The sequence below is a fragment of the Berghia stephanieae genome, chromosome 5 (genome assembly GCF_034508935.2).
Source record: "Berghia stephanieae isolate SIO BIC M18660-M18661 chromosome 5, UCSD_Bste_1.3, whole genome shotgun sequence".
Taxonomy (NCBI): Eukaryota; Metazoa; Mollusca; class Gastropoda; order Nudibranchia; family Aeolidiidae; genus Berghia; species Berghia stephanieae.
The window spans coordinates 44,689,027-44,704,276 of record NC_088364.1 but is presented as its reverse complement, the minus strand read 5'-3'; the positions used below and the strand labels follow the sequence as shown (position 1 = coordinate 44,704,276).

Genomic DNA, 15,250 nt, shown 5'->3' with positions numbered 1-15,250 from the left:
CCCCCCCACCACCACCACCACCACATCTCTCTCTCTCTCTCTCTCTCTCTCTCTCTCTCTCTCTCTCTCTCTCTCTCTCCCTCTCTCTCCTCTCGATCTATTTATATGGCTGTTTGTGGTCTGTTGGTCTGTCTATCTATCTACCTACCTACCTACCTACTTATCTCTCTCTATTTATCTATAAATCTATCTATCTACCTGCCGACCTGCAAAATATATATCTATATTATATGTCTATCTATCTATCTAACTATCTATCTATCTATCTATCTATCTATCTATCTATCTATTCATCTATCTATCTATCTATTTATCTATCTATCTATTTATCTATCTATCTTATATCTATCTACCTATCTATCTATCTATATATCTATCTATCTATCTATCTATCTACCTATCTATCTATCTATATATCTATCTATCTATCTATCTATCTATCTGTCTATATGTTAATCTGTCAATCTTCCTGTACGCCTTTCTATCTAATTACCTATTTGTCTGACTGTTGAAACCCAACAAAACGGTATATCCTATCCGTCTTTGATAATAAATGATGTAGGTAAGTAAGGTACCTGTTTTCCCTGCATGCTTATTGTTTACACAATATACACATCCGCTGTCAATTTGCTTGATTGAATTGTCACTGGGGTTTTTCTTTATGCTTATTTCTTTCTTTCTTTATTTATAGATTTATGTATCTATTTATTTATACCTCTGTCGCTCTCTTTTCTTTTACCTTTCCTCATTCACTAATTCGGTCGTTTATCATTTTCGTTTGTCTGTGAAAGTTTTCAACAAATGATCCATCCATCCATCGGTGTGTGTGGGAGAAATGTGTGTGTGTGTGTGGGGGGGGGGGGGGGAGGTATGGATGCATCAGTTTGTTTTCGTTTATAATTTGTGCTTATGCGAATTTGTCTTCGATTTTTTTTCTCTTTTTCTTGTTTTTTTTTTTTTTTTTAATTATCATATATTTATTTTTTTTCTGTTTTTTTCTCTATATTTTTTGTGTGTTTATATGAATACTTCAAACATGATTTTTAAAAGAAATTATTTATTCATTTATTTATTTATTTATTTATTTGTTTATTTATTTATTTATCTATTTAATTACTTATCTACTTTTGTTTTAATCGCAAATGAGAAGCAATGTCCTTATTTCTTTTTCTTTTTTTTTTTTCTTCTTCCAAACAGATGTATTTAATAGCGAATTACATCTTTTAAAGATTTTATTTATGTTTATATTGGTTTTATATAAAACAGAGAGAGAGAGAAGAAAAAAGGTATAAAGTGACAGTCATATTGATGGTAAATTAATACGATACATATTCGCAATGAAGACCGAGTTTCACCGGTATTACTGCTCTCTTTGGTCAGAAAGGAGAAAGCTTTAACCGTATCTGAAGGTATATATTTATCTCATTGACTTTCTAAAATAGCGACAATCTACAAACATCTTTTAAAAAACTAAAACTTTCTGAAATGAAGTAAGTTACTCATTCATACCCGAGTCGAGTTAAAATTTACGTGTAGAAACTTTCAGTGCCGAGTAATCTGTTCTAAACCGACGTGTATTTATCCGTATGTCTGATAACCAAAGTTTTTATGGGCTCATTGTTGCGATGGAAATACTTTCAAACCAGTGTAAAATATTGTCCATTACAACAATGCTACAAACAATGTAAGGCTAGATATGTGTGAGCTTGTGGTATGACACTCGCTTTCCGATCGGAAGGTCCTGGGTTCGAGCCTCGCTCAGCGCATAGTTGAGTCCTTGAAAAAGATTATTTACTCACATTCTCTCACCGTTCTCAAGTGTAAAATGAGTACCTGGCCATTAACAGCGTTGTCTCTGTCCGAAAAAAAATGAATTGTAATTTCGCTTAACAGTCGTCAGGTCGCGTCCTAAATGTTAAGTGTTGCTGTGAACCAGGGATCCCTTGTAAAGCGCTTTGAGCACGTTTAGTGGATATTGCTCTATATAAAAAAGCTCAATTGAAAAGCTCAAATTACAACAATGCTAAACAAGCCCAGAATTACTCGGTTATTATCCCCTAATACGTCCACGACTTACAGCTATAAACTTTCCACACCATTTTTAAAATTCTTGAAACTTCACTTGAGCTTTTATACAACGCAATATCCACTAAACGTGCTTAAAGCGCTTTACAAAAGGTCCCCTGGCCAATAGCAACACGTAGCATGTAGAACAAGAAATGATGACGCCTGTTATGCGATATTAATTTATTTTTTTTCGACAGAGACAAAGCTGCCAACGTCCAGGTACTCACTTTACACTTGGGTACGGTGAGAGAATGTGAGTAAAGAGCCTTTTCCAAGGACTCAGCTATGTGCCGAGCGAGGCTCGAACCCAGGACCTTCTGATCCGAAAGCTAGTGTCATACCACTAGACCACTTAGCCGCACACTATGAAAGAAACTGAAATTTAAAGAATAAAAAATTAAAGTAAAGATTAAAAGAAGAAAAAAAAAAAGCAGACTTACCTACGATTTTTTGAAGCCAATATTATTTTCTCCCTCAAATGCGAATGTGTATTGTCAGATATGTAATAATATATAATCCAAAAAGTGTGCAGACTCTATCTATGTAGACACACACACAGAGTAAAATCCAATGCAAATCCACAAGTTTGGAAATAAAAGGAACGAATCAAATGACACCAAATTTGTTTGGAAATGGAATGAGACTCGTAGTAGAGAATAGATTAGCTGTGTAGATATGTATTTGTGTTGTGACGGAATTCCGTTGATAACAACACGGAGTGCTAGAAAGAGAGTATATTATGACACACTACTTATTACTCTTGTTACAACTTACACGCCTGCTGCTGTGGTGGTGGTGGCGGAAACAACGATATCAATGATTGATAAAGATCAAATCATGGTCCTTATAAATTAATTCATAATGTCAACAATGATGATATTCAACACTCTAGACATTCTCTACAACACCGCGATATGCGCTGACAGGTGTCTCTCTTCCTCCCCCCCCCCCCCACACACACACACAAAATAAATGTTTAAAACACCGTAACTGACGTGCACATTATTTGCAGGTCTGATAGCCGAACGCAATTATGGGCTTGATATAAAATAACATTGTAATGGACAAGTAGCTTGTATTGGTTTGAGAGTATTTCCTTTTCAACGATGAGCAGCCCATAACAAGTTGAGTTATCAGACCTGCAAACGAGTACACGTCGATCGCACCCCATAGAACACTACTATGTATAAGTATAAGGACATTTTCATTAATAGACGGATGTCCAAACAAAGACGTAAAGAATGAACGGAAAAGAAAAAGGAAAATAAATTTTAAAAAAGAAAGAAATAGCCAAGGAGAACAAAATCAGAGCGCTGTAACTTAAAAAGAATAATATCATGCATGGTGATATCCATCATTATTAGTAGACGGCAGTTGTTTGGGGTTTTCTGTTGTTGGTTATTTATTTATTTATTTATTTGTTAATTCATTTATTAATTTATTTATTTATTTATTTTACTTTTATTTTCTTTTTCAAATTATGTTATTGTAATTAATTAATCAAATGTCTTTAATTATAATAAGTTATTATTGTTAGTGAGGAATATTGGTGTCCGTATGTGTGTGTATGTTCGTGTGTGAATGTAGATGTTATGTATGTGTGTGAGGGTGTGTGTTTGTTTCTTTGTTCTCAAAATTGTCAATGAATGAATGAATGAATGAATGAATGTTTGAGTGGCAATTAATATTAATATTGTAAAGCGCCGCTGAGCGCTATATAAGTAACTTATTATTATTATTATTATTATTATTATTATTATTATTATTATTATTATTATTATTATTATCATCATCATCATTATTATTATTATTATTATTATTATTATTATTATTATTATTATTGGGTTTTGTTCTGTTTTGTTGTTTATTGGGGTTTTTTTTTTGGTGTGTGTGTGTGTGTGTGTTTGTGTGTGTGTGTGTTTTGTTTTTTTTTTTTTTTTCGGGGGGGGGGGGGGAGATTGGATTAATTATTAATTTTACCTGTATTGATAGAAATTATGTGTCAGTGTATGTTTCACATTGGCAATTATTGCCTAAAATAAACATTTGAATGAATTTGTTGGGGGTTTTGTTTGTTGTTGTTTGAGTGTGTGTGTGTGTGTGTGTGTGCGTAGTTTTTTTTTTTTAAAGAACGTCAACTCATTGCGCCAAGACATTGTCATATATCAGTTGATGGGTGTCTCAAAGAAATCGGAAATAATAACATATTCTATTTCACCTTTTAAAAGCGTGTTTATTGAATAACTGGCTCTAATAGATGCAGCAAACACATGAAATGAAACACGAGCTAGCAGGGCGTGAAATGGAAGATCTACGTATTAGATAAGGACAAACTATCTTCAAACCACACACAATGAAAAAACGCAAGATTTGACAACAAACGTCGTGAAATAGAAATATAATATAGCAAGATGTTACAGTTATATTGTAACGTTTCTAAATCGCGACGTTTATCAGAAAAAAAAATATAACGATAAGTATTGAAATGCAAGCTCCACTTTATTAAACGAAGACTAAATACTGTGGACGTTTCGGGTTTCCCCTTTATCAACAAAACACGATGAATGAACCACTAAGGACGAATGAGAGATGTGTGACATTTATAAGAGCTCTGCCAATAGCCAATGTCAAAAACATGAACAAAACATCAACGACATTAAAATTAGTTCACTGTCCTCAGAGTCCAAATAAAATCAAGAAATACATAAAATCCACAAGTTCGAATTAAAACTAAAAATACCAAACCAAAAGGTAAACTACAAAAATGGTCAATATAAACTTTAAAAATCTAAATTTTAAAGATAAATAAATAAAAATAACTAAACTGAAAATAAATAAAATTATATTTACTACAAAAGTAATAAACACATAAAAAATGGAAAAGAACGAAATATGAACCACCAAGTAAATAATTTCTAATAAAATAATGTTACAGAAATGTTGTTATCTCACAGTCACGCACTGCAGACGATAAAATTTCGCTGCTTCTCTTCTTCGTCCATCAAAGAAAAATTATTTGAGATTCAAATTTTTCACCCGTGTCTTGCAGAACGTTTGGTTTTTTTGGTTGCAGAAATGAGAGAGAGAGAGAGAGAGAGAGAGAGGCGCGTTTTTCGCGAGAGTGGATAAGGCGATGCGAAGCGTGCTGTGATTTTGGTTTGGTCTCGCTTGTCTGGTGATATCGGTGACAATTCGGATCTTTCGTTTCGTCTGCTAGAGCGTGAGATATCACACAGGGAAGGTGGCGATCGTAAACATGGTCGGTGGTGGTGGTGGTGGTGGTGGTGATGCCAGAAATAAATTATATCAATGATAAAAGCGAGGATGTATGTACGACAATGCTTTACAAATGAGATTAAGATGGGGGCGGGGATTGGTTCCAAATTATAGATATAATGCACTTGGCTAAGAGGCTAATAACATTGCCATCCGGAAGAATTTCGGACCAACACACAAAACTTTGTGTAACTATGATCGTTTATAGTCAGGTTAATACAGTTTAGTGAGAATTACTCATAAACGCGGATGGCAAAAACAATAACAAAGACCTGAGTGACGTAATCTTCGAACTATCTTGCGCCGACATTCAAGTAAACTTAAAGTAATCTGGAAAAGCTCGTATTTAAAATTTTGGCCAGAACAAAAACTCGTCCTTCAAATATCGATCGATTTTAATTACCCTCATCTTGGCAAAAACTCTCAAACCTGGGACTTCGCGAATATAAATCGATATTTTTTAACTACGAGTTTTTCAAGAGTACAGCAGGTCAAAGATTACCTTCGATGAAACGCCATGATGTTGATGATGATGATATGCAGACGTGTTTAATGATTGACTTGTTGTGCAGCCTCTCTCTGAGGAGCTCACACATGCTATTATTACCAAATAAAAATTAATGTAGAAATGGGCTTCACTCACACAAAGTATTAATACAGAGGAAAAGATTTTTTATTTAAACTCTCAATTTCAGTAAAGAAATTAGATATAAAGACAAAATCATATCAATAAAAAATAAATAAATAAACAAACAAACAAACAAACAGACAAACAAACGAGAAGAAGTCAGCTTTTCCATACGAAAATATCTTGAACATGATGTGGATGTTAGAAATGGAGGTGTAAGGTTATGTAGATTGACGATGAGAGGGGGGGGGGGGAGGAACGACGACGACGATAATACTGATGATGAAGATGATGATGATGATGATGATGATGATGATGATGATGATGATGATGATGATGACGACGACGACGACGACGACGGCTACTTTCACTCAAACATACAACCACTCAAACAAGCAATATGAAACAAAGCAATATAATTCTACAGTGCTACATATTAAAAAGAAACGTTTTAAGATGTTTTGTTTTTTTAAGTTCTCACTAGATTCTATCAATCAGACTATAGATAGAATGCGCTTGGCCAAGGAGTTCACAACATTGCCATCCGGAAGTATAACGGACCAACACACAAACTCTGTGTAACCATGAACTTTTATAGTCTGGTTAATACAGTTTAGTGAGAACAACTCACAAACGCGGATGGCAAAAACAATAACAAAGGCCTGAGTGACGTCCTCTTCGAACTATCTATAAAACGTTCAATGTTACACATTGTGTTGTGTGTTAGTACATTATAATAAAGAACTGAACAAGTGTGTATGAAAGGGGCCAAACATAGCAAGAAAGAAAAATACAAGAAAAAAAAAAAACATCCCAAAAAATCAGTCGACCTCGACTGATGATTCGAACCTCAGACCTTAATCAGACAGTCTTAGGTTCGATGTCCAGTCGAGGTTGATTGATTTTAAATTAAATTAAATTGAGCTTTTATATAGCGCAATATCCACTTAACGTCCTCAAAGCTCTTTACAAGGGGTCCCTGGTCAACAGCAACATTTAACATGTAGGACGAGACATGACGCCTGTTAGGCGATATTACAATTTTTCGGGCAAAGACAACGCTGTTAACGGCCAGGTACTCATTTTACACCTGAGTACGGTGAGAAAATGTGAGTAAAGAGTCTTTTCCAAGGACTCAACTATGCGTCGAGCGAGGCTCGAACCCAGGACCTTCCGATCCGAACGCGAGTGTCATACCACTAGACCACATAGCCGCACATTTTTTGGGATGTTTTTTTTTTCTTCTTGTATTCTTCTTTCTTGCTTTGTCTGGCACCTTTCATACACACTAGTTTAGTTCTTTATCTTACACCGGTGCCTGCTCCTAATTTCTTACCTTTATATTATAAAGTCCGGCTGGCGGATGTTGTATTTTACCTAAACGCACAGCATCAATATGCTATATTAAGGTTGTGTAGTTCGATTTCTCAAGATTTTCTGTAATAATTGGAATTATAAATATTGATTTTTTAAAAAGATTATTACATGCACGCCTATGCAGCAGATTTCATAGGTTTTACCATTGGCATTGCTCTTCACAATGCTACATTTAATTTATTTTGCCCCAGAAGGGGCACTCGGAAGCAATTGGTTATTTTCAAACAGTACATGTCGTCTTTTAGCAGTACATTTTACACGAACGCACTGATTACTGTCACTTTCGTAAATATTTTTAAAATTGAAATTTGACAGTTGCCACAGAAAATAAATCGCCTGCTACAATTATTAAATTGTACTTAATAACGATTCGATTCATTCAATTCGATTTATATACCGTTGAGCTCTCGCCAATAATTTGTGAAATTTGATGCCAAGAGAGGAGAATAGAGAGGGGAAAATGGTATATGAAACCAACAAAACAATAAATGGTAATTCTAATATAACAGTGACGAATATTTATTGAACTGTCTGACGTAGAACAATCATTCACGTGGTATTGGCCACGCCTTGACGAGATATTGACAGATGTTGAAATAAGCCCCGCCCTTTCAATGTGACCGCCTGCTTGGGGTGACTGTGACGTTGTGACATCAGGGAGGAAATGGCGGGCTAATCAGCCAGGGGTGACAAGGGACATAACTTGTTACGTTTGTTACAGTCGAGCTTGGATTTCTCCTGACAGCGCTGCCAACTTAAAAATTATAAAATGTCAACCATTTTATTAAAAGATTAAAGAATAGAAAAAAGAAAGAACCAAATAAATAAATAAATAAATAAATAAATAGATAAATAAATAAAACACTAATTTGAAATTATAAAGTGTCAAACGTATTATTTAAAAAAATAAACAGACAAATAAATAAATCAATAAATAGATAAATAAATAACTAAATCAATAAATAATTTGGGTCTTTTCGGTTGAGGAAGAGGGGTAGGTGGAGGATCTTGGCTCAACGAAATTATGCTCTTCAGTCCGTACCCGAGTACCGAGTAGTGCCAGATTCGACTCCCATCAGTTGTGTTGTGCGGGGGCTGAGCATAGCCCTGACTCTGTGCTACACCAGACCTGTCGTAAGTGTCTTCTGACAGGATGTTAAGAACCTAGCGACCCAATTACTGCTTGTTGGTCAGAGGGGTCAACCTAAAAAGAGAGAAAACCTCAATTCATCATGGGATCGAAACCTGCCTTGTTGCTTGTGAGTCAAGCACTCTAACAACGGTACATCTGGACCCCAAGAGTGACAGGTTGGTCAAGAAATCAAAGAAATTTTTCTTTTTTTGAAAAATCCATTTTTTCATCCCATAGGGGAAAATAATTGTCTCTAGGGACTATTCCAAGGGAAGACTGAAATAACATAGGTGTCAGCCGCAGTACAGGGCCGCAAATTGAGCAAGGACAAGGTGACTTGCTCAAGGCCACACAGCGCAGCAGTAGCGGGTAATCGAACTCGGTACCTTTCGGGTACGAAGCAAAGACTGTACCGCAAGCCACGCTTCCCACCTCCCACCCCCACCCTCCGCCCCCCCCCCCCCCCCCCACACACACACACAGAGAGAGAGAGAGAGAGAGAGAGAGAGAGAGAGAGAGAGAGAGAGAGAGAGAGAGAGAGAGAGAGAGAGAAAAAAAAATTATTGAGAAATTTATACCCAGGCTCTTAACTAATAGATTTTTGACCAAATGTAACATTGAATTCGTGACACACCTTTTCTAACCCGGGCTGGGCTGGTTGTTTTCTAACCATAGAATGAATGAAGTTGACGCCACACTCACTACTCGTTCTTATTGCTTTAAGACAGCCTGTTAAGAGATTAGTTCTCACTAGATTATTTCCATCCCATTAAGGTTATTTCAAAATTAACTGTTTTCCACGTATTCCAACCAGCCTGGAACCACAGTGTCTGGAATAATGGAAATGCGACTGTTATTGATTATGTCTGTGTATAATGATGGTTTAATTTTAGTCGTGATAAAACACTTAATATGATGGTCCTTTTAAAAATAATAAATAATAAAACAAAGAAGCCGGAATAGTTGACTTTTACTTTTATATTCTATTCTTTTAATTCATTAACCATTTGTTTTTGATAAAAGAGCTTACAAAATGATTTTAAAAAGTGTTGCGTTGTTGTTTCTGTGCCGAATATTCGAATATTATATCATTTTTCACGACCCCCACCCCCCCCCCCCCCCCCCCCCCCCCCCCCCCAAAAAAAAAAAAAAAAAGGAATGGCGTAGTTTAAAAGAAACGAAAAAAAAAATAAAAAATGCTCAATACAAATCTTCTATTGCCGTTTGACAAGTACGTATCGAATAATTTGGCCAGAAAACTCGTCCTTCGGCAAAACAAAAAACAAAAACAATAAAAACAAAAACCATCTAAAACCAGGGACCTAGCTAAGGATCCAAGCCAGGACTTTGACAAAACTCAATAAGCTCACCATAGGACAAGGAAAGAAAGCAATGTGGGAAGGTAAACATAGATTAAGGACTATAGAACATGCAGCCAGAAAGAATGACCATGCAAAGGAACCCAACTCAAAAAATATTCCTAATAGACACTTAGATAACCACGCCTCTCGGACAGTCGTCATACTGTAAACAATGGCAGTGATTCGTTGACATCGTAAACTACACAGCATTTACTGTCGACGGTATGTGTCATTGTTTAAAAAAAAAAAAAAACACTGTTCAATATAGATAGTATGCGCTTGGCCAAGAAGCTCATAACATTGCCATCCGGAAGTATAACGGACCAACACACAAAACTGTATGTATCCATGAACGTTTATAGTCGGGTTAATACAGTTCAGTGAGAATAACTCACAAACGCGGATGGCAAAATATAACAACAAAGACCTGAGTGACGTCATCTTCGAACTATCTATAACCAACACAGAGAACGATGTGTAATTTCAAACGTTTATAATATGATCGAATGTGATAACTAGTCACCCATCTGGCGGTATAAAAAGAATAACAACGATCAGAGAGAGGTTGATGTCATTCGAGTTAGAGTTTATAAATAACCAACCATGCTTCTCCGACCACTGGTGAAGGTGTGCCACAAATTCCATGTTTTAAATGGTCAAAAATCGACGGGTTAATGGGCACGATCTATATTCATGTTTTCGTCCAGCCTAGTCATCAATCACATGATTTGTTGCTGTACAACGATTGGACGTTTCTCAATGTATCTAAACACGCTGCTTTGTTTTTGAAAGTTCTAAACATACCCATGAGTCATGCTGAGCAAAATGACCAATTGTAACGTTGGATGCTTCTCAAACTGTGAACAGTTTTCACTATTTCGAGCACATGGAAATGTAATATAGATCGTGCCCATTGATTGAAACATTATTCAAAAGAGAGATAGTTTGTGTTACCTTCAGTCAATGCAAATCCCTTATATGCGTCTTTGTCTCCCTGATAATCTTTAAAAAAATAAGCAAACAAAAACTTGAACATTTATACTGCGTAATATCAAAGTCATAAACGTGCTCAAGGCGGTTTACAAAGGGTCCCTCATCAACAGCAACACTTAACATGTAGAACGAGACGTGACGTCTGTTAGGCAATATTACAATTTTTCCGACAAGGGCAACACTGTTAACTCATTTTACACCTGAGTACAGTGAGAGAATGTGAGTTAAGAGCCTTTTCCAAGGGCTCAACAATACGCCGCTATGGGCGCGTCTCGAACCCTAGACCTTGCGATCCGAAAGCAAGAGTCATACATACCTCTAGACCACCAAAAAAAAAAAATAAAAAATTAAAAGGACGAGCACAGAGGAGCCAATGGAAGTAAAGATAAATAAATTCCATAGAAAGTTATTCGGCGTCCTGACTATAACCTATGAACTCTGACGTAGCATTATAAATAAAAAAATGCAATGGCGATTAGTAAAGTTGAGACTTCCATTTAAATTCAGTTATCGCCGAGGAGTCGATATCTCAATGTTATACATGATAATTTGTTTACTCGTTTTGTTTTTTCTTAATTATATACGGGAGACAAACACGTAAATAGCAATCTTGTAAAATTATTAAGCAATTGTCTCCCTTGGTTGGTGTCTTCGTGTTTTGTCACTCAACCAGTTTGTCACAGAAAGGTATGTAATAATCATAGTGCACATGATGGTAATTTGTACTGGCATTAGGGTTCAACAGTCGTGATGGCACTTTCCTCGTAATGACGCATTGTAACCCAATCACAGCTGGAGGGTCAGAAAAAAAATTAGAATTAAAATTTTAAAAAATATATATTTTTTTTTAAAATTAAAATTAAAAATTTACAAATTAAATATATAATATTATATATATATATATATATATATATATATATATATATATATATATATATATATATATTATATATATATATATATATATATATATATATATATATATATATATATATTATAATACATATACAAGGAATTTACCCAATGGAAACCGTACGGTGCTCTTATTGGCTAACCAACCAGCGGCCTCGATGAGAAAAATATCCGCCATTGAAACGTTGGCTAGGAATCGCGTTACTATAGTAAACAAGCGCTGATCGGCCGTTCATGAAAACAAGTTGCTGCTCGCTCGTTTAACTCAAAATTATTCAAAACGATCTCTCTAAAATGATATAAATGTGACCTCTTAAGGTTTTCTTCACGGTCAAAACCACACAACATTCTATTAATGATTACGTCCGAGGCAAAAAGGAATATTGACAGGTCGACCGAGAGTTGAACTCGTGAGAAGACAAACATCAATGCGAAGTGTAGCGAGAGTCAAGCTATTGTTTGTCTTGTCCTGTTCTATATCTCATCTCATGTAGTTCCATATCTGAAGCAGACGTCGGAGGTCATCTTCCGCCAAGCTGATCTATCTCTTGCCAATTCTATTAAAGCAGCGCCACCTTTCTCAGCTTCATCTGTCCAAGTTCTTATCCCTTTCAAATACGTTATTCTTTGTCTTCCTCTTATTCTTTTTCCATTCATCTTTCCAGTCAAGGCGAGTATTTCCAAACCAGGGTGGCGGATAATGTGTCCTAAAAATTCCATTTGGCGTTTGATGATTTTTGTTATCAGTGATCTTTTTCTGTTTGCCATTTCTAAAATTTCTTCATTTCTTTTCCTTTCCATCCATGACACCCTCATCATTCTTCTGTAAAACCACATTTCCACTGCCTCCAGTCTTTTAACCATGGTCTTGTTTATGGTCCAGCTCTCACAACCATATAGCAGCACAGACAGTACATAGCAATCCAGGACTTTGATTTTTGTTTTCATGCTAATATTCCTGTTTTTCATAATTGTATGCAGCTGGTTGAATGCATTCTTCGCCATACCTATTCTTTTCTTTATTTCACAATCTGATTTTCCATTGGATGTTACATTGAAGCCTAAATATTTGAAACATTCAACTTGTTGTATTGTTTGTCCTCTGCTTGTTATTACACAGGCTGGTGGGTTATTATTTTTAGATACCGTCATACATTCTGTTTTAGATATATTCAGTTCCAGTCCCATATTTTCACTACTCCTGACTACAACATCCAGTAATTCTTGTAGTTCATGTTCAGATTCTGCCAGTAGAACCGTATCATCTGCATACCTCAGATTTGTTACATTCTTTCCTCCAATACACACCCCCTTCTTATGTTCGATATCTCTTAATATCATTTCACTATAGAGGTTGAATAAATCTGGAGACAAAACACACCCTGCCTAACTCCTCTTCTAATAGGTGTAAAACTGCTTAGTTCGTTGTCAACACGCATTGCTGCTTCTTGTTCCCAGTACAAATTCCGTAATATTCTTAAATCTTTACCATCAATGTCCAAGGATGATAGAATTTTGAATAGTTTTTCGTGTTGTACTTTATCAAAGGCTTTTGAATAGTCGATGAAACACATATACAGATCTTTATTTACTTCAATACATCTTTCCATCAGCATTGATAATGTGAATATTCCATTTCTGGTACCCTTGTCCTCAACAAAACCAAATTGCATCTCCCCAATTTCAGGTCGTATTTTATTTCTTATTCTTAGTAAAATTATCTTCAAAAGAATTTTTGTGAGGTGGCTCATTAGGCTAATAGTTCTGTGTTGTTCACAATCAACTGCCCCTGGCTTTTTTGGTAGTGCTATAAAAATGGATGTTTCATATCAGTTGGCATTTTTCCTGTGTCATACACTTGATTTAGAAGGTTTGTGATGAATTCAATCCCCCATTCACCCAGGCCAGTCAAGGCTTCAATTGTTATGGCATCAGGTCCTGCAGCTTTTCCATTTTTCATGCTTTTCATGACGTTCCTAACTTCATCTTTCATTATAGAAGGCCCTTCCAGTTCTTTTATCATAGGCATTTCTCCTCGATTATCAAAAAAAAGTTCTTCAATATATTCTGACCATCTGTTTAGAATGCAGTCTTTGTCCATGATGGTGTTTCCACGCTTGTCTTTGATGCATCCACTTTTAGCACCTGATTTAGTTTTGTTTGTCACTTCTTTGATTTTCTGATGGAAGAATTTGCCATTTTTTTCTTTGCAGGACATTATATAGTGACATTGTTCATTTATCCAGTCTTCTTTAGCTTCGTTGCATTTTCTTTTTATCTGCCTGTTCAGAGTCTTGTATTTTTCTTCCTGATTTTTGGCCTTTCTTCTCTCATTCATTAGTTCTAATATCTCTGGAGTAATCCATTTCTTCTTCTGCAACTTAAGTGTGGTTGGAACATTTTCTTCTAATGATGCAGCAACACTGTCTTTAAACTGCTCATATTTCTCTTCTATATCTGTTAGTTCTCCAAGCACTTCAAACTTGTTTCTTACTGATAGTTCAAATTTTTCTTGTATCTTCTGTTCCTCCCGGAGAATGTCTAGTTGGTATTTAGGTTTAGCCTTTGCTCTTTTGCAGATTTTCAATTTAACTCGTATGGGGCATAGCACAGGTATATGATCGCTGTTACAGTCAGCCCCCGGCATAGATTTGGCATACAAAACCGAGTTTCGGAAACGTTTGCTGATGAGTATGTAATCTATTTGGTTTCTCACTCCATCTCCAGGACTTTTCCATGTCCACTTCCTTCTATTGTGGTTTGTTGACCAAGTATTTGTGATTGTCAGATCATGTTGACGGCACCATTGAATAAGACGATCACCTCTGTCATTTTTGTCTCCCAGACCATGTGGGCCCACAATATCTTCTATTCTTTCTCGGCCCACCTTGGCATTAAAATCGCCCATGATGAGTTTTATGTCTGAAGACTTAAACTGATGCATTGCTTTATCTATTTGTTGATAGAAATTTTCCACTTCTTCATCATCGTGACTGGTGGTCTCTATATAGAGAAAGGGATAAATAGTATAGCCTCGTGTGTGAGTGGTTGCGTGTCATAGTCATGTTTTTAAATTGTTTCTGTTGTTTATGTGTGTAGTGATGACTCTCTCACACTCAATTTCAATACCGAAAGAGGAATTCCCGCACACAAGAAAGGGGAATTGGGGTGGTATTTGGCATACATATTGTATAGTATCTAGTTCTAAATAGATAACTGATTAGAATTATATTATGATATATAAACACAATGCCAAATACAATTCCGAAGTTTCCTTATTTCAAATGAAGTAAAGCTCCAAAACCTAATGGTAGTGATTATAGTACTGGTGTTAGTGAGGTGATGTGGTGTTGGTGGTGGTTGTAGTTGTCGTAGTAATAGTGATGATGATGTGGTGGTGGTGATGATTGTAGTTGTAGTAGTAGTGGTAGTGATGATGATGTGGTGGTGGTTGTAGTTGTAGTAGTAGTGGTAATGGTAATGATATGGTGGTGGTGGTGGTGG

General features: G+C 35.9%; 1 protein-coding gene across 10 annotated transcripts in view; it reads right to left on the bottom strand.

Annotated features, from left to right (window-relative positions):
* LOC144972997 (netrin-1-like) overlaps positions 1–5,153 on the bottom strand; it is a 192,977-nt gene extending 187,824 nt beyond the window's left edge. For 2 of the 10 annotated variants that reach the window (XM_078914912.1, XM_078914905.1), the window contains exons 1-2: positions 5,030–5,153; positions 2,508–2,788 (exon numbers count right to left, since the gene is read on the bottom strand). The gene's annotated coding sequence lies outside the window, so the exon portion shown is untranslated. The other 8 variants (XM_078914902.1, XM_078914910.1, XM_078914909.1 and 5 more) reach the window with 7 other exon arrangements.
* Between the last annotated feature and the right edge of the window lie 10,097 nt (positions 5,154–15,250).